Source organism: Halyomorpha halys, unplaced genomic scaffold (assembly GCF_000696795.3).
Source record: "Halyomorpha halys isolate HHAL.00 unplaced genomic scaffold, Hhal_1.1 Scaffold383.1, whole genome shotgun sequence".
In the NCBI taxonomy this organism is placed as follows: domain Eukaryota; kingdom Metazoa; phylum Arthropoda; class Insecta; order Hemiptera; family Pentatomidae; genus Halyomorpha; species Halyomorpha halys.
This window is the reverse complement of record NW_027105458.1, coordinates 297,636-319,194: the sequence shown is the minus strand read 5'-3', so window position 1 is coordinate 319,194 and position 21,559 is coordinate 297,636. Positions and strand designations below refer to the sequence as shown.

General features: G+C 30.2%; 1 protein-coding gene across 2 annotated transcripts in view; it reads left to right on the top strand.

The window, feature by feature from the left end:
- Cdep (Chondrocyte-derived ezrin-like domain containing protein) overlaps positions 1 to 21,559 on the top strand; it is a 222,933-nt gene that overhangs the window by 66,793 nt on the left and 134,581 nt on the right. For both annotated transcript variants that reach the window (XM_067051436.1, XM_067051432.1), the window contains exon 3: positions 16,230 to 16,267. The gene's annotated coding sequence lies outside the window, so the exon portion shown is untranslated. The remainder of the gene's footprint in view (positions 1 to 16,229; positions 16,268 to 21,559) is intronic.

Below are 21,559 nucleotides of genomic sequence, written 5' to 3'. Positions count from 1 at the left end.
AAAAATCTGCAAAACAAAATCATTTCAGCATTCTATTTCTCATAAGAATCTGTTGTAATTTCTTGATAAGCTGATGAGACCAAAATGGTTATGATGACGAAGCCTCAATTTAGAAATGTTTTAATTATGATGACTGATTCTTACGGGCAATTAAATGTTGAAAATTGATTTTTAACGGATTTTACGATTTTTACCTTCAGGTTTGGAGTTTACAAGGGTAGCTGTAATATTGTATATAGGTATGAAGACGTATTAAGATGAAATTATTTTATTTTGTGTTTATATATATGATATACTATTTATAGTTATTCAATTATTATATTTTATGTTGTTTTTTTTTGTTTTGCAGCTGTAATATTTCTTTTTTTATTTTTTCATTATTTTGTTCTGTATATTTAGTATGAATGAACACTTATAGAGCTATAATACATAATGCCCTTTGTTTGGGTAGTTTGTATTATTATTCTTAAATAAATAAGAAAAATAATTTAAAAAATCAGTTTAATATACCTTTTAGCTGTCTTAGTCTTGTTAGGAGTGGTTTTGGTCAATGGGTAAGGCAATAGACCCCAACTCCCCGATTCAGTTATGAAAATAATAATAATAATTTAGATAAAAATTGAAACAATTCTAAATTTTAGGAGTTTTATTATTAGTTTTAATTTAATCCAACCTCTACCTGAAGGCATTTTATCTGAGATCCGGATAAAATGTTTTCGAGCTGTGTGCCATTTTATAAGTTTATACGGTTGTTGTTTCAGCTAATCTGTTGAATCTAGAATACACCAATTTGTTGCGGGAAAAACCTGGCGAAGCCGAAGGGAACGAGATTAGGAAATTCCTCATCACCGCCAAGGACTTTCTCTCCCTTAATTTTATTAAACATCATCGATCCCCTCCCCTTGAGGTCTTATCGAGAGCTAAGGTCCTTGCCTCTTTATCTTAAATATTATTACTTCGCTTATAAAAAAAGTCTTAAATCAGTGTTGTAAAACTTAAGGAAATTCCTAATGGATTCTCTTAAACCTTTTAATAAACATTGATGACGCCTTCTATATTAACCATCGTTAATTGAATTTTGAAATAACATGTCAAATAATAGATTTTAAGTATGAGGGATATATTTTCTAAAGTATAAAATTTATATATCTCCAAAATTTAATATGAAAATAATGATATTTGACTGTGGAAAAATTATATGTGGAGAAGATGATTGGGGGGTGCGGTCAAAATATAACAGAAATAAGTTAAAGCAACTTGTATTTTAATAGTGCCAACGTTTCGGCCAGAATATCTAGCCTTCATCAGGGCTAAGAACAAAGAACAAGATAACAAACAATGAATATGCATATAAAAATAACTTTATATCAATAATTGATGTATTTATTATTACGTATTATTTATACTATGAACTGACGATTTAAAATTCAGTAAATTCAATCAGAAATAAACCATAAACATACACATCAAGGGAAATAATTTTGTTATGTTTATTAATCTTTATATTCATGATGTATCTTTGTATCAGACTCGTGTCCCATCTTAGTTGGTTCCTGAGAAGTATGGATCATTTTCAAAATTTTGTTGAAATTTATTAGATATATGTAATTAATTACTTCCCAAATTACCACAGTTAGTGATGGTTGTTTTCTAATTTTTTTTTCTACCACCCCCTGATCAGACAAACATAGGGTTATCCTATGTGTAACCAAGCTGTTCTAACCAGTGTGGAAAGGTCGAGTTTTCATTCCGTGGGACCGCCACGTAATAAAATTCGACCCACACAGGCTGTAATCAAACCGTTGCAGTTTCGAGGTTAATAAAGTGACGCTCTATCTCTTTCAGCTACAACAGGCTAGGTGAAAGTAGTTTGTCAGAATTTCAAAATATTGTATGGAGCGTATAGCACTTAATTTATTTAGGCCAGTATCTGCTTATACTTATATAGTTTTATCCCTTTCTTAAAATTGCAGTACGATTGGCACTGTGTTTAAGCGCTTTGCTTCTAACTCTAAGAACCCGTGGTTCGAATCCTGATGTGGCAGATACTTACTGTGGCTGTAGTAACAGTAACAGTAAGTGTGCTGTAGTCGTGAATCAACCCTGTGGGTTCTGGTTCCCTCCTTGGGCCCGCTTAGCCTCTATAAAATGGTTTCCCTTAATTGGAAAATAATGTGTTGGTTGAGCGTGATCAAAACTTCACCTCCTTGTATAATCGTTGTTCCGAAAACAGTAATTCCTTACCAAGTACTGTATCCCTTATCTCCGTGGCTTGTAACGGTTCACATTATCATTCATTCTGAAATTACTATTCTATTTTTTATCCACTCATCATCGTATCAACATCACTATTCGAATTGTTGAAACTTGTTAGTTAATGTAGTCCTTAGTCGGTTATAGTAGAAATAGTAGATTCCAACGGAGGCGTTGCGTATGTGTCAACTGCCTCGGGCGGATGGAGATTTTTATGGGGACGGAAAAATATTAGATATTTCAATTTAAAACACTAAAATATACGGTGATTCTAAAGAACCTTTTGGTACAAACAATCATATTTATAGTGGTCTTGTAACCCGTAACAAATAAAAAAGTCATGAAATTCAAATTTTTACAAGATTATCATTATTTATTTGTGAAATGTTGCCGCCAATCAGAAGTGTCGGTCTGGGGGCGGGTCGCCTTCTAAGAAGATTGTGATTAAACTTGGTTTATTGTTAAAAACCTATTAAGTACATTCAGCTTCGTAAGTTTCGACTTTTTTATTTTATTATATCCTTTTCCAATTCGTTTTATATGGGGTATTATTTATATTAGCTTAGGAATGGGGTATTGTAATTTGTTTGCCTTTTCTCCTACAAAATACAAACCTTTTTTGAGACGTTTCGTTGTGTGAAGGCTGATATCACTTGTTGTCCCAAGTTTTGTATCCTCTCAGTTTCTCTGACGTTGCAGCCAGTGAAGGATGATTAGTTAAATGGAAATATTACCCCTGTCTTCCTAGTATATGGATTCTTATGTCAGAATGTTACTGAATTATGGTTTTGTACTTCGATATAAAAGTTTTAATTTGCGCAGGTAGAAATGGCATTTAAATTTGATAAATTTAACCATTTGCTTAGGTTGCAAAAGATCCTCTTTGCATTGTAAATGTGTTTTGAACATTTGGAGGTGCCAGAAATTTCCAGACATTCTAACATACCAATTGAAGTGCCTTCGTCATGGATTTAAAACTCTTCAGTCAAGTGCCGCGTTTATTTATTTTTTCTGAAGTAATTCATCTGTAACAATTATTGTTGTCCTTGAGTTTTTTTTTTGTAAATAATAAGATATACATTTTAATTAAGGGATATTAGGTTTGTATTAGTTAGACAAGTTTAATCATTTTTGATTTTAGTTAATTTGTTTCTAAATGATATTTTTATGGCATTTAAATAATAGATGACTAAAAATAAATGCATACTATCCTTTTGAGTAGGGGTCATTGGTAGTCGTGAAAGGCCTACTACACCCTATCTTTAGCTGACCATAGTTTGAAATAGAAACAGAGCTTCTAACGGGTATTTGTGGTTTGTGTATTCGAATGTAAGCGGGGTCAGATACAGTTCATGGTCATTGGGATTCTTATTTTTATAACACTAAGTTCCAGTCCCCTTTTTTGTTACTTACTGCTTACTAAAGCTTTCTATAGCAGTTTACAATTGAGATCTGGATCCAGAAAAGAAGGAACTATAATGGTGTGAAATCAAAACTTAAGTCAAATTAATAACAAAAATTGTTGTTATTTAAGGAGCAAAGATTAATTTCTTCTAGAATTAATTTATTAATCAGTCCTCATCAATTGTCATTGTTTAATAATAATTGATAGATTTATAAGTTTTGGATAGTGGGAACTTTATTTATTTTAAATGAAGATTTTTACTTTTACTTATCTATGTATAGAATATACAGTTAGGGTGCGATTGTGCAAAATTTCGAATTTGATTTTTTGACGGAAATAAACGTTTTGAGGTCTCCCGAGTCCAAAGTCTTACAAAATGGTCTGTCTGTGAGTGAGCAGTCTATTTCAAAAACGAGTAAGTGTATGAAACCAATTTTACATGTTTAAGGCGAATGTATTCCTGGAATGTGACAGCAACTGTTACGTGTTAAAATCGGTCAACTGCAATATTTTTCGAATTTTCTTACAAATTGACCCTAACGATTTTGATCTAACTCGGTAAACCAATGTAAAATTATGTGGTCTTTAACATTAGATAGATATATTCTCATTGAAGTAGCAATAAACCGCAGATTTTTTTTTTTTTATATTCCTTTAAAGTACTTTTAATTTTTTTTTTTGCAAACATAACTAACTCTTTCAGATTTTAACTAGTATTAAAAAATTAATAAATATTTCTGTAAATAATAGTAGTAATATAGACGTATTACTTATCAATGGATAGCCAGAGATTTTTTAAAAAAAGTAATATTTAATATAAAAAGTCGTAAAAGTTAATAGAGAATAATGAAAAACACGTAAATCAGACCTCTGTTCAAGTATTGGTGGGCGCATGTATAGTTTAGCCAGACTGATCAGTGTTTTTATATTAGTATAACTATTTAATATCTTTTGGATTTCACTTAACCAATATAAGAGCCTTTCATTTGACACAATGATTAGATCCATAAAATCATTCTTAATATTTTTTCTATAACAATTTAGCATTGAATAAACGATTGAAACGGAATGTGAATTTTATTAAAATGTATTTTTGCCACAGAAAAATGTTAAAAATTTGCGACGAGAAATATGGGTAAAAGTACTTTTCTGAAAGCAAACCGTTGAAATTGGAATGTCATTTCGTTAGTAAGCCGTTTTTGGTAAATTATTAGGGTATTGCCGCAGTGAATAATACAAAAACATCTTTTCTGAAACTAGGTACGAATAATATCAGTTCAAAGTAGGGCGCCAATTTTTTTTTTTTTTCATATTAAATTAATTTTTAAGTTTTTTAGCCTGCTAGAAAATTAATAAAGTTTAAATTAGATATATCTAATATGGTGATAATGTCTAGGTGTGAAGAAAATATTTTTTTATTTCCCCTCGATGATGTAGTTTTGAAGTTCTAAATTGCTCTTTCACGGTCAACAAGTTTTCGTCGCGTGCGTGACATTTCAAACGATTCCCTCTTAACCATCTGAAGATGTTGTCGCATCGATGTAATTTCTGATAATAGTCAGTCCTAATTTTATTGTAATGTTTGTACTAATATTTATTTATTCACTGTGTATGTGGATAACTGTTTAGGGAAGCAGTAGAGGAAAATGATATTAAGATTTCGAGGAATTGCTTATAATCCATAAGATAAAAAACTGAATGATGAGAAAAATAAATATACTGTTTGTTTTAATGTATCGTATTTTATCTAATTAATTGTGAGATTATTTTTCAACTCGTAGCTCTGACAGAAATTTTTTCCAGTTTAATTCAGATTATAAAATTATCAAAAAAATACAAAATCTAGAAGCTAAAAATTAAGAAAAAGATCCCCTATATTGTTTAATACCACCAGATCATCATGTTCTTAATAGTTGGATAGTTTAAGGTGAGAGGAGTGCGCAAAAAAATTAAAAACCACATTAGTTTTTCGGTTATATCTGGAAAGCTAAAGTATTTGTTGAAAAATATATTCTTCACAAAATTGGCGTTTATTATATTTATTAACCTACTCTTCAAATAAATTTCTTTCTTTTTTATAATCCATTTAGGTTTTGAGATATCGAAGCGATAACTATTAGTATAATATTACAATAAATATAACAGTAAACTGTTATATTGCTTAGTAACACGAGTACATTAAGTACGAGTTTGCTTGTTGGGTTTGTAATGTAGAGAGGGGTGAAAAATGTAAAAACTGCGTGTTTTATAATTTTTTTCCTTTTATTAAAAAACAAAATTCGTGAATTTCGATAATTTATTCGACTCTAAGTAATATATTTATCTAGTAATCAAAAGAATTTTAGATCTTGAAGCGAAACTTACTCCTGCAAAGGGGTTTTGCCTTATACTATCGTGACTCCATTCCATTCGTTCCCGAATTAATTTGGGCCTGAGTGGTATAATTAATAAGATGGGATAATTCAGTCTGGACTGAGGTGATCTCTTTTAAATTGACCCAATTTCCTCCCTAATTGGAAGTTATCTATGCTAATTTGCTACTTTACAGGTTTTAGTAGTTCAAATATTTTTATATTTCTGGTTGTATTGACAAATATAGATCTGTTTGTGTCAGTACGCAATTCATTATTTCTTAAATTTATGGGACATTTTGATTAATATCTGTATATAAAAATTTTTCCGCGACTTAGATTATTTTATTTTTTAACTTTAATTTAAAAAAAAAATATTTTCTCTATCGTATACAAACATTTTAAGTAATCACTGTGCAATATTTTTATTTTACGAGTAGTACAATTAAATGAAACGTTGTATGATTTGTACAAAAGGATTAATCCGCCGTTGTGGTGAATTTCATCCTGACTACATTGTTTTTTTTCTATTTCGGAGCTCTTGTAGAAATTTGTATGTGGATTGAGTTGGTGTTAAATTCTTTTGGGATCTCGTCTTCTTCTTCTTTTTTTTTTTTTTTTTTTTTTTTTTGGCCACCCCCTCCCCGGTTTTATGTATTTATTGAAACAACTCAATCATTTTTCATCTGTTTTCTTGGAATCAAAAATAAGGGGGAAATACCTCTCAAATGAGAGAGCTGTGCAGCTCACGTTTTTTTACTTTCACTTACCGACATGTGGAATAAATTCCACAAATTCCTGGTAAATCATAAGTGGAAGTATTACGATCGTGCAAAATTTGGAATTCGAGTGTTGACGAAAATACAAGTTTTGAGGTCCTCCGAGTCCAGATAACATAGTTACACATAATGATCTGCCTGTCCACACAATAGTCATATGCAAAAAGAAGAACTAGATTTATAATAATTGGAGAAGAATAGAAACAGAAGTTCGGATCAGAAAAGTCAAGACTGCTCGATCTCTTCCGATCGCATTCACGAAACCCTGTATTGTTACCTTTTGTTAAACTTTTATATTGTTCGTATAATAAAGTTGATATTCATTGTTTTATACGATTTATTTATAGTAATGGAGAGTAGTGTGATGCGCACAGTGCACCAGTGAAAGTACAGTATAGCATGTGTTTAATCTTAAACTCGTTGTTAATTTTATCCTTACAATGCGTATGTATAAATCATTAAAAAAAAACAAAAACAATAATTACATTCACTGTTTGGACTTTGGATTGTTGTTTGAACAGCTAATTGTTTACATAGTTCGTTCGCTTTAATGAATATCGCCTAGTTTAGTTTGTTTAAAATTACGCGGCTGTAGGATTTTTTACCTGTCTTGATTTTTTCTGACTTTTAAAAATTAAAATTTAATATACATCGTTCTCATAATACTAATAACGTAATAATTTCTTTGTTTGTAGTTATCATATTATTTATCAAATGAAATAACGTGAGTTATAGCACACTCCTCTAGTACAATCGGTCGTAAATCTAAGAGCAATTTTGCGATACCAAGCATGATTATTATTATATTATGTAAAAATAAAATAAAATAAATACTCACAAAAACATGATAAATATAGAAATGTAAAAAAAGGTCCTTATGATGTTGATAAAATAATAAATAAATTTCCTTAAACCTAACTCACTATTATGATTTCAGAAAATTAAGAGGTATATACGTTGCTCATAATGTTGATTTTTATTTATCTGTTTTTTCTTTATCATATTTCCTGGAAAAGTATTGACTTTTGCTCTGTATCGAAGGCCATTTCAGAAGCATGAATTCTATGCCCATTTCATTCCCCAGGGCGCTCTTTCCGAGATGTATATTCTATTTCCCGGTACAGTTGGGCACCATTTGATAAAATGCATAGACATTACAGTACCATAAAAAAAGGGTGAATTACTCTCAACATATCTCCTTGTCCAATATTTTACGATTTCGTGCCTCCATTGACCTTCCAAATTGAGTCTCAGAGTTGAAAATTTGTTTGTGAACTGAGTTAGTGTATGAAAAAAATTTTTTTTCGGGGGGGGGGGGTGCAGCGTTACTTCTCTCGCCATTTTACCTAAAGCTTAAATTTGACGGTATACTATTTATTGTTTAATTTTTGTCTAAATAAAATATTATCAAACTTTAACTAACTTCAGGAGCTAGGAAGTTATAATTTAAAAAATATACCTACTGCTAATAATGTTGATTTTTAATCTTCGAAGTTTTTTTCTGTAAATAATTTTTTTTTATATATATAAAAAACTGCATTAAGTTTTTATATTTTGATGAAAATAAATATTCCCCTATATAGCTGAGAGTGTATTGGAAGTGGAGGAATCGAACATGGGCCGGTATTGGTATGTAACTAGGTAGGACTATGCAGGCGTCCCTGACTTACTTTCTCACTGCCATCTGATGTCTCTCAGTCCCCTTACTGTGTGTCACTGATCTGGATTTTTCCGTATTTTTGCCATGTAGATTTACAAAATTTAGATTCTCTATCATAAAATACTTATGAAGTAAATATTACATACTTACAGTTAAAGTTGTTTAAACCATAATCTTTATTTTTTTTTTCCAATGCGTTCTTATGTTTCTACTTCTTGGTGTATTGGGCTGAGGTATTATGAAATCCAAAGGATAGGTAGAGAATTAAAAAAGTTCTTACAATAAAAGATTTATTAAAACATTTTTTTTTATTAATTTTAATTTTAAAAAACACCTCTGTAAGAGATGGAATGTTTTAAAAATGATTCAGAGGTGTTAAAACTAAATGCAAAAATGTGCATGTAGGACATGAGTGCAGTACCTTGTTTATACCCCATTTTGGACCTGCTATCTACCTTGCGAAAAGAGATTCATTTGGCCTTGTGTACTAGAGACCAGCTAATGCTCTTTTCGAATATCGGCCCTGATTAATTCACTCAGAGTTCTGTTTCATGATTCGATGTATAGAAGAACTGGGTTCATTCTATAAAATATGTATTGATAGGTGGATTAGATTTTTCATTGAAGGCTCATTCCAGTAGACTCCATCGTAAGGTGGATATGTATGATTCCCACCAAAGAGCTAATTGATTGAGTATAATAAATATAAGTGGTGACAACCGGAGTGTTGGATCATGATTCACTTGCAAGTGCTGCCGTGGGGTGTTAAGGGGAGGAGTGAAGATCGAAACCACTCTCTCAGCAATAAGAGCTCTTTTAATAAGATCTTACTCAAGCTCCGTTACCATTCATCATAAGTGACGCTTTCGAGAGAGAAGTACTGAGCTCCCCTGTTGTCATGCTGTGCCCTTAGGGGAAGGAGACATGTTTGGCACAATGTTCTCCTGACAGAACGTACATACTTATTCTTCTTATGTGTTTATGAGTTTATAATGTTATTTTATTGTATTTATGTGTAAAATTCTGATTTTTTATTTTTAGAATGGTTTGAATGGTAACTTCAGCAGAAAGGGACAAACCTCAAATTTTAAAGCATAAATCAATGCTGTATTATCGTTCTTTAAGCATAATTTCCAGTAATGCGGTTTTCCTTGATATAAATTTTATTTTTTTTTATATTTTTCCCCATTCAAGGCTTGCTCTCCCCTTATGCCCCGTCAGACATTATTCCTCCCCATCTTTCCATTTTATCCAGGTATTCCTTTTTTCCTTCTTTCTTCCCTCTCTCATCTCATTTGAACATGTCCAAACCATATTTTTTCTGCTATGGTGAAAGTATCTTTGAGTTATTAAAAAATTATAGAACCTATTACTTATACTATCTATGAACATATAAAAAGAGTGAAGCCTGTATATGTTTAATATCAATGTATGTATTAAAAAAAATTATGAAGGAACATCTTTGCATAAAATAAGAGCTCTTCATTATGTTGTTAGTTGAAGTTACATTTATTCAGTACATTTTTAGTTTTATGTTGAAATACTATAGTTGACCGTATGAAGTAGATTGTAGGAAGATAGTATGGATGGCGGTCAATAAAGGTATCAAAATAGTATAAGAAAACTATTTTGAAACCTTTATTGATCATCACCGGGACTTTTTTTTTTTTATTTTTTATCTCTTTAATGTAATTTACAACTGTACAAAATAATACAATAGGTAAATATGTAGTATGTTTCATATACACTTGAAAATCTTGGGAAGGAACCGCCCATTGGTGGTACTTCAAACATTAATTTAAATTAGAAGGTCCCGTGGCCATCTTCTTTTCAGACGCCTCGTAGGATTATCAGGGATTGTTAAGGATGAAAGATTAAGAATTAATGGGTTAGGGTGGTTATGGAGTTTGGAATGAAAAGACGTGGGACTAATTTAAAACTATCTTCTGTAATAGTTGTATTTTCTATAATAATTGTTTTGTTTTTTGTTATTATTGTACTATAGTAATATATATATATATTTTTTAAGTTTACTTCAGATCGAATTTTCTCAATTCAGTTGCTATCCAGTTTGGTCCATTTCTGCTAAATATAGTCCAATTATTCTTCTTGAATGCGGAATATTGTTAATAATCGACAATAACAGTTTGTTTCTTAATCGGTTTATGGAAAGATCCCCCTGCTCGTTGTCCATGAGCTTTGAATTATTAATTAATTATCCTTCAGGTCTCTTTCATGACGTATGCATATAAATATATAAAGGGCAATGATTAATTATTTTGTTTATCAAGGCTCCTCCAAAAAAATATCAAACCCATTTGCTGTTTTAATATCACCTCGATGAATTTAAAATGTCGTGACTGATAAACGTAGTATCATTTAAATAAACTTGAAGGAACCCACTCGCCTTGAATATTGATTGTTCGTTGCGGCTCTACGTCAGGAATTGGTCGCTCCCGAAGCATTGCGGTGGCAGCTGACTGACAAGGGATACTCCTGCTCGGTGGCAGATCGGCCACAAAGAGGCTTCCCGGATGGCCCTTGTAATTAGCAGCCGGGATGAGGTTGTCCTCGAGCCTCTTCTCTTGGAGCCCCCTCGTCCTTTCCACATGACTCTCATTAACAACAAAGGCAACCGCCTTCTATTGTGGCTTTTGAACAAGTGCTCTCCGATCTATCTCTCACTTATCGTTCGTATAACTCAGTTATGTCACAATTAACGCGCCAGATATTGTGCATAGCGTGGAGGTATTCGAACCGACTTTTTGTTTAAGATTAATTTGGTAAGAAAAGTTGCCATAAAAAATAATGTCCGATACTGAACTTCTCCTGAGGATATTTATGACTTTAATTATATTATTTCAAAATTTTTTGAGACAAGGTAATTATTTATTAAATAAATCAAAAATTAGTATCCAATTCTGTCTTAACACTTTATTTTTCACTAGTCCAACGTTTCGGCCATTCTAGCCATCTTCAAGGACATCTTCAATATAATTTTTTCCTCACATTAATTTAAAGTTTCTTTTGCAGGCTATTCTGCCCAGGTCATTTTCTTTATTATAAGTTAAAAGCCTATTTATTTAAAATTTATAATCATTAACATTTAATTTTCCTCTTATTTATTTATTAAAATTTATAATCATTAACATTAAATTTTCCTCTATAAGATTATCAACAATTAAATACACCACCATATAACCTAGGTTATAATGGTGGCGTATTTAATTGTTGATAATCATATAGAGGAAAATTAAATGTTAATGATTATAAATTTTAAATAAATAGGCTTGTAACTTATAATAAAGAAAATGACCTGGGCAGAATAGCCTGCAAAAGAAACTTTAAATTAATGTGAGGAAGATATTGTATTGTTGTAAAGATGTCCTTGAAGATGACTAGAATGGCCGAAACGTTGGACTAGTGAAAAATAAAGTGTTGACAGAATTGGATACTAATTTTTGATTTATTTAATAGATATTTATGACTTTATTATATGATATTCATATCAATCCGATAATTTTTTTAAAATATATTAAAATTTTCAAGTACATTTATAAATTCATTTATTAATATTGTATACACATTACTTCAAAAACTTATTTGATTACTAAAAAATTACAAATAGACTTGTTCTTACTGTTGCCGTTTCAGTTTTTCCGGCCTCATTCTTGCCTTGGGAATTTTTCTTTTTAATATTTTATACTTATATTTCAAGAGTACTTCTGAGATTGATGTGTTCAGCAACTTGGAACGTTTAAATACTAGCTAAGAATCATGAAATACACATTTGTCAGAAATCTCTACTTCATGAACTGTTTATATGTATGTAATATATACCTTTATAACCGTGTTATATGCAAAGTTCGGAAAATACCTGATCGACTATACGAAAGTCCAAAAAAAAAATAATAATAAATTAAACAATGGCTTGTGTAATAAAAATAAAACAGGTTATTACTTGAGTCATTCTAAAAGAGGTCGAGAATTCTAACTGGTTTGACTGGTCCTTATAAAAAAATATATATTTAATTAACTGATATTTAATTTTTTTTTTATAAAATTATATTTGTTTTTAAGTAATCATAAATCTATAATTTATTCTATTTGGTATTGATCGTTATTTGCTTTTAGCACGTTCGTTTGGCATCAACCCAATTGTGGGAAATCCATTATTCGTTAGGTGACGAGCTTGCAATATGAATATAACATTATTTTCTTTTAACCTGTTTTCTATTTTCATTTTCATTTTTCAAAGCTTGCTTAAATTTTAATATAAAAGTTATAGAAAAAAGAAATTAAAACCACCTCCCACACAACATTATATAATGAGTTTCATTTTACGCTGTAATAAAAGAGCAAACAAGGAAAAATAATACGTTCTAAAGAAATCTGAGAATATTTCATTATATATTCATAGACACGTTCCGATTAAGTTAAATAAATAAAATTTTTAAAAAGTGTAAGTCTAAGGTATTTTATCGATAAAGTAAAAGTCGAGGTATGATTTAATTTAATTTTACATATAAAATAGTTTTAATTGGAGGAATAGGTTTTCAAAGGTTTTAAGCGACGCGATAAACGAATATGATTTTATTTTTCATAAAACAATTTTTTGTTTTACCTACTGAACTGAAGTCGTCATTATGTTTTCTTTTCTTTATTTTTAGTGTATTATAAATCATTTAATAGATTCAGTAATATTTTATTAGAAAGAGTCGAATCGATTGAGATATAATAACCTAGACAAAAATATATACTTTCTGAACTACACCCCAAAAATGCTTAATTTTGTTAATATTTTTTTTTTTTTTCCGGAGAAATCGAAATTGCCAACAACCTTTCTGGCAAAATCCAGAACATTTAGCAAAAATCCACACGACAATCAGATGAACGGTATGGCTGCGCATAAAGTACGGACAAACAAATCATGATTTTTATATATAACATTACTGTATTACTTTAGCCATAAACGTTTCAGTAGATCGAATTTTAAAACATTCTGCAATCGATTTTCTTTTTAACAGATTTCCCTTTTATTTTGTAACACAACAATCTTCAAAAAACATAAATAAAATAATATAATAATATATATTAAAGATTTTAGATGATTTCAAGTATTTTAAGCCTATATATATATAGGCCAAAAAAAAATATTACTGAATCTATTAAATGATTTATTATACACTAAAAATAAAGAAAATAAAACATAATGAGGACTTCAGTTCACTAGGTAAAAAAAAATTGTTTTATGAAAAAGAAAATCATATTCGTTTATTGCGTCGCTTAAAGCCTTTGAAAACAATTTTTCAAAGAAATTATAAATTTGATATTTTTTTTATATTGATTTATTTGTATGATTTTTTTTCTACTGTTAACCATAGTCGTTCAAAACTACTCAGTATTTTTTCCGATTTCTGTTAAAGTTTAATACAACCGTTGGAACCTGAATGTCAGCTATTTTTACCTACATTAACAAAATTCACTTTTAATTCTTCATTTTTATGTAAGCGTAATTCAGTTAATCTGTGCCTTCAGTACTATTAATAAGGGGGACGTATTAGTTTCAAATAAAAAATACTTTTCAAACTTTTTATTGTAGATCTCCGGTTCTAATCTGTTTAATTATATGTGATTTGGACCCTTGAGTTTCAATGTTTTATTTGTTAATTGTATTGCAGTTTATAGAACTCTAAACCATTCACAAGTTTCGTGTTAATTGGCTTGTTAGTGTTGAAGTTATTTTTATTTTTTTATCATATATGTTTATTCTAAAATGTTATTTACCGCTACAAACTAAATAGATGTAATAAGCTATAATTGAAATAATTTATACAATGTGTAAATAACTGGATATATTAATTTATATCAAACTTTCAATTAATCCATCTACATTCCTGAATCTTGCAAATAGCGAAGCATTGCCTGGTCTGATAGTACATTAATAAAACTAATACAATTAAATATATCTACTCTTTATTTTTTTAAATAATAAAATTTATATCGGATTGTATTTGATCGTAACTATATTAAAATTAGAGAGAATAAACAGAAATCTTTACCGTTTTCTTTCTCTAGTCGAGAATGAGTATGGCTCGGTACTCAGACCTTCGTGAGTCCCACAACGTGTCATTAGGCGTGAGAATATTTTTCTTTGGGGGAATACACCAATCTCCTGTTTAGCGCATGTACTAATCTCACATTGTTTTCTGTACGGAATATTTCTCTTTTTGTTTTTTAATGCTGACATTATAGGTAATATTTATTTATATATTGACTTGTAACATTGAAGGTATCATGTAGGTGTTAGTTATAAAAATATACCGTATGAAAAAAAACAACTTAGTTACTATAGTAAGGTCGGTGTTATTTGTTATTCAGTCGATCTCTTATCTGTGAGTCTACTGTAATTTAATATTTGAGGCTCAGCGGCAATTAAGAGTCGTTCCACTTAGTATTGTTTTTTCTACATTCGCCGATCTTTGGGAAACCATATCTCAAAGTTTATTTGGTAAAAAGATAGCAGTTTGGATATTTGTTGTGGGAAATTTAATTGACTATATATATTTATTCTATAAAATGAAGGATAAGATATTTTGTCAAATATTATGTTATAAATAATGAATTAGACTAAAGTTACGTACAAATTAAGAACGCATTAGTCTATTTAGAACCAAATTTTTTTAAATTACAGTTTGGAATGTAAAAAGAAAATTAAAAATTTTCTTAAGACCTGTCAAAGATATTGGTGTATACTCTGCTTACTGCGTTAGTCAATAAACCATGTTTAGGGAGAGGTAATGGTGTTAGGAAGAAAGAGAGTGAGAAAGAGTCGAGACAGGATACCAGACGCGGCGAGGTATGAAACACCAGCATTATCGGTAGATTTGGCACTACAGGAATGGAAACCAGAAATGGAGGGATGAATGTTTAGATTCAGGGAAGAGAGAGAATTCCATGAGATGAAGTCGAATTGCTGTAACTGAGGAAGTTCGGGTTAAGATTCTTTATAACCTCGGGACTGCAGCGGCACCGATTGGAATCCGGCCTGTGGAATTAGCTTTTATTTCTATGGCGGTCCTACGAAATGAAAACTTGACTCCTCACCTTGGTTAGAATAAGGTTAAATAATAATAAGTTAAAAATCGCTGTAAATAATCCCAAGGCATCACAACTGAATGGTCGGAAATTTTTAATTTTATTTTTTTTATGACCCCATTCCTAGTCATTTCTGACATACTGGGGGGAGGGGGTTATCTATAGGTGACCAACCTATTGGTGGTGTCGTTGTCGAACCTTTAAGTCCGCTGAGCAATTATTATTATGTTTATTGGACAAGTGACGTATTCACTATTAATACAAATAAATGATTATTTATAAAATGTACAAATATTAATTTTCAATAACAATTTTTTTGAACATCACGAGGACGATGAGGCTTGTCGGCCTACTACCTAGTAGAGATCTGAACTATTCTGTGTTTATTTAGGAATTTTATTCCTTTATTTTTTTTTTTTATTAATTTATTTTTTTATTTTAGTGTTAAACATACTGTATAGAGGTTCTGCACTTCTATATCATTATCCCATATTAATTTCGTCGTAGGAAAAAAAGTTTTAAAAGTACTTTCTTCAGTCAAAGGATTTTTTTATTAGTATTTTTATTAGGGGACCAAACTTTTTTAATTTTATATTGTTTATTCACTCTTTTTATATTATTCCTAGCAGTGTAATGAGTTACATTGATAAATATTTTATTTAATACCTTTTTTCGTTTTACAGGCGCTGGCTCCCACCCAAGACACCTTTTATTTGAAGAGGTAAGTTATACAAGCACATATTTATTTGTTTCAATATTTCACAATTTTTAACATTTTAACAACGTTTTTTTGGTTTCGTCGTTCATTAGATATATTATAAAGTGCTCTAAGCAGTTAGTAGTTTCTGATTAGTTTTATTCGAGATTCAATTCCAGAAAGGAGCGTTTGTTAGAAGTTTTTGCCATGAACAATTCTTTTAGTGTTAAATTGGCTAGTTACTTGAGCTGGATTAACAAAATTCATGTCCCCTGCTGCCTGAAAACAGGCTCTGCGTCCTACAATTCTGCAAGAAACTTTGCCACTTAACAAGTTTCAAAGAGCCATTTGTGATGGGGCCACATAAATTTTCTCCAGAAATAGGTAGAATAACAAACAACTTGAAAAATGCCAGTTAGAGCCAAGCTTGGGACAATTCAAAGATTTTCTTCCTTAACAGATATCTATGCGGAAACATTTCGCTCTTTCCTGATTACTATTGTTACCATTAAAACGGTATTTAGATTAAATGTGTATTCATTTTCAAACTTTCCCTTTTTAACAACTTTTTTGCGAAATACGCGGTGTGATTTCATCCATATATATTTGTTGTGATTTCTGATTAACTTATTGTCAAATTATGGTAGATTAAGTGGTCAGGAGAGTTTGCTTTAATATTTTAAACGTAATTTTCTGAATTATATATATGTGTATATAGTTGACCGTAAAGATTTAAATATAAGAAGATGGTCTGGGTTGCGGTAAAAAAAAGAACAAATAGTTTAAAGCTATTTTAATGTCCTACGTTTCGCCCCATTTTGCAGGGCTAATAGGATAAGATTAGAAAAAAAAACTTTTTATATATTGAAATTATATAACAAAACCTATTCAATATATAAATTTTTTTTTTGTATCTTTTTAGCCCTTATGAAGCCCTGCAAAGTGGGGCGAAACGTCGGACATTAAAATAGTTTTAAACTATTTGTTTCTGTTTTTTACCGCAACCCTGACCATCTTATATTGTAATTTTCTGAAATTTAATACCATAGTTTTTCTTAACATTTTTTTTTTTTTATTTTATCTTTAAGAAACGTATGTTTTTTTATTATCAACATTCATTTATCTATAGAAGTGAAACTATGACTAATATCATAACAACCACGGGACAATAGTAATTATTTTATTAAGTGGAGATTTTCGTGGGGTGCGGTCAACAAATAAACAAAAAAATATTTATTCGTGAAGACCTTTCGATGTGTAGATTAACATTAATCTTGGATTCTTCCCGTTCCATTGGTCAGCAGAGTTTGCCTTAATATTTTAAACGTGATTTTCTGATATTTAATACGATATGTTTGTGAAAATATTTTTTTATTTTATTTTATCTTTAAGAAAGGTAAGATTTTTTATGAACATTCATTTATGTATGTATTGTTAAGTGAAAGTAAACTATGACTAATATAATAACAGCCATGGAACAACAGCAATTATTTTTTTTTTTTATCTAAGCCCCGTGGATGATATTAGGGAGAGGGGGAAGGAGGTAGTGAGAATTGATGAAATCAAACTCTTTTACTGCATTTCATGCATTTTAAGAACGGGCTGAGGAAAGAGAATATGACGGATATAAATGGAAAATAAGCTGTTTTGTGTCAGCTCGATGCTCACCCGATGATGTGATTATAAACTCTTTTCCTGCCTAGAATTGTAACAGTTTAATAAAATTTAATAACGCCGTATGCAATGGAATGTGATCGGAAGAGATCGGTGCTCTCGGCTATTTCCTATTCCTCAGTCTGCCAGTTGTGTGAAAACCGTTTTCTCTTTTAGTTAATTATCAAATTCTTTTTTAGTTGATATTTATAGTATTCTACTAGTAATAATCAGAGATGGTTGATTATTTTGAATCGAATTTATTGTATTTTAGAGGATAAAGTTTTTGAAAATTCGATTCAATAAGTATAAGACGCAGCTGATATTTTATATCATTTGATTGTGCATTGATATATGCTGTATTTTATAAAAATCGGTTGAAAAGTTTTTGGATAAAAAAGTAAACAAAAAAAAATTGATCCTCCTTGATAGTCGACTTTATCGAAAAAAATGTTACTCTAAAATTATAGGCATGTAACCGCCTAACTTTTAATATATAATTTAAATTTGTACGGCTTTTCGTTTTTGAGCTAGACTCTTCACACATACACAGACTATTTTACGATACTTGGTTATTTGGACTCAGGTAACCTGAAAAATTCTATTTCTGTTGAAAACTCAATTCAAAATTTTGTATGATCCTAATACTTCCTCTCACTACAGATTCCATGTATAGTTCTTTCGTTCCAAATATAGAAAGTTCAAAAAATATTCCAAATATCATATTTTTCGTTCTACTTTTCTGTATTTATGTGTCCTTGTTTTATATATATAATAAGAAATACATATGACACAATTAACAACATTTAATTGAAACTGACAACAAATTTTTTTTTTGTAATTTATTTATTGTTATTCATAACTGTACAAAATTGTATCCGACAAGTACATTTGGAAAAAGTGATACAATGGGATGATATAAACATGTGGATAATCTACCCATTGATTGAACTCCAATCTAATTTCTAAAGGAGGAGAAGATCTCGAGGCCATCTTCTTTTCAGACGCCTGGGAGGATTATTATGTAATGAAGAAGAAGCAAGGTCAGAAACTAGTGGGTTTGGGTGGTTAGGGAGTTTATAATGGAAGGAATGATATCGGGTTCGGGCTAGATCGGTTAAATAAGGAACATTGAGGTCCTGGTGGATGGCTTGATTTGTGACAAAGTAAGGAGCATTGAGAATTTTGGACTGTAAGGATTGGATATGAGAGGAATTCGATGATGTAGTGGAGCCCCAAATCTCAACTCCATATGTCCAGATAGGTCTTATTTATGTGTCAAGGAGATCAGTCTTGGAAATTTAGACCGTTTGTCAAGTAAATGATGCAATAGTCAGAATCGGCGAGCTGTTTCCTGTCTTTTCAGTCTTGTATGAGGATTCCTTGTAAGTCGTTTGTCCAGATGTAGTCCTAAGTAGCGGATCTATTTGACAGGTATGAGTGGGGTATTATTAAAGGATACTATGGAGCAGGAAGTCATGGGTTAACAACGAAGGGTAAACAGACAAAATATAAAATGGAAATAACAGGTAGACTAACTACTAGTAAAAAAACTGTTATATATTGGAAAAACCATAGCAAACATACCTCCGATTCAAAACCTATTCAATATATAAAGCTTATATATATACTGGATAATTCATTGGATAGTTCAACTTTAACTCCTCAAAAATTTATTGCTTTGCATGTTTCCCCGTAGCTCAAGTGGTGTTGCTATAAAGGAAGTTGGTTATTTTCCATAATTGGTAATTGGGAAGATTACTTCTACAAAGCCTCTTTCTCCTGGTAATTGGTCCATTGTCCAAGGATGTGATGTCTTCAGCGAAGCCGACTCATCTTCAATTTCGTAATAAGATTTATCCAGCGGAGGTGACTAAGGTTTGTATTTTTAGGCACGGGCCGTATCAGCATGCAGGGCACAATGCTCATTATATTCGGCGAAGGAATGAGGATGTTGGGGGGTCAAAACGATTGTAGAGCGGCAGGCGGATTGTTATTATTTTCCAAATGAAAACTATTATTATTGAACAACAAAAAATAGAAAAAAAAAAAACATTTATTTTTTATCGTGTTACGGTTCGAAAACTATTATGTAACCGCTGTTTTTTATACTTTAATAATATACCCAATATCGTATCAGTTTTATCTCAGATGTGTTTTTCCGAATGTTTTTATATGTTATAAAAATTTTTTATAATTAAGAACAATTATTAATAGATAAGATAATGCATTGCTTATCATTGTTTGTAAGCAATTAAATCATTAACAGGTATTTGATAATTAATACCCTAATATTTATTAGAATACTTTAAATGTTCCAATTACCTCAATAATGATATTATTTTACGATGTTTTGAACTGAGCATATTAAGATTATTAATATTTGCTCCTATGGAAATTCAAGTTTTTTTAATTCATCTTTTAATTTTTATTCAATATAGTATCAATATTTATGTAAATTTTATTATTCTGTTTGAAGCCTTAAATATAATTATTTTTTTAACGGTATTTAATTTTGAAAACTGTGTGCTAGAATTAAGTTCAAAACTCCAAACACGTATCATAAAATTCTTTTTTATTTTTTTTATTTATATATGGTATATATACATATAAATCTCTTCACAAACAAATAAGAAACATTTTTATTTATTTTTTGTAAGGGGTTATATCTTATCTTTAAGAAAGGCATGTTTTTTATTGTGAACATTCATTTATCTATGTATTATATATTTTATATCTATATAAGTTTACTATCACTTATTCGCCATGACTAATATCATAACTACCATGAGACAACAGTCATTATTTGATAAACAAAAAATTATTTAGTCTGTACGAATAAATATTTTTTGTTTATTTGTGTATTCCTGCTGACCGCACCCCCCGACCATCTTCTCCACTTATTGATCTACGGTAAACTATCTTAACCTCATTCTTAATTTAATAATAATATTAATGTATAATTATCACTCTTGATTTTTTTCTTGCTATTTTGAGTTCGAACAATTTTAAAATATTCATGATATCACTGAATAATTTGAGCCATTAAACGTATGATGTTGATTGAAGGAAGATAATCTAGGTCAATAAAGGTCCCAAAATAGTAGAAAAAAATATTTATTTTTGTTGAAGAACTTCTCCAAAGTGAGACAAAACGTTGGTTAACAATAAATAGTTGTTTCTAATATTTTGGTACAGGGTCTTCCTACAATGTACTTCATACAGTCAACTATCTTCTTCCAAACTTATGATGATTGCTATATACCAACAAACGTACTCACTAAACAAATTTGAATTGATAATTTTTCAGTGTTTTGAGCTCAAATCATTTAAAACATTTATGAGGTCTCACTCAGTAATTTGAGACATTCAAATTGGAAATAGGTTGATCCGTTCTTTAAAAAAAAGCGTTACATATTTAGAAACGGGGAGGCTATACATGTTGAGTAGGGTATTTGTTTTAATGTTTTGAGCTCAAATTGTTTTAAAACTTTCTTGAAATATGATTGTGTAAATTGAGTAATAAAATCTATTAATTGGTTGAGTCTTCAACTCAAAAATTGGTACATGAGTAGAAGCGGACAAACTAAACATAATCGATACAAGTGGACAGGTTTATAGTAGATATCTAAACACCTTATATATGATATATTATTTATTATT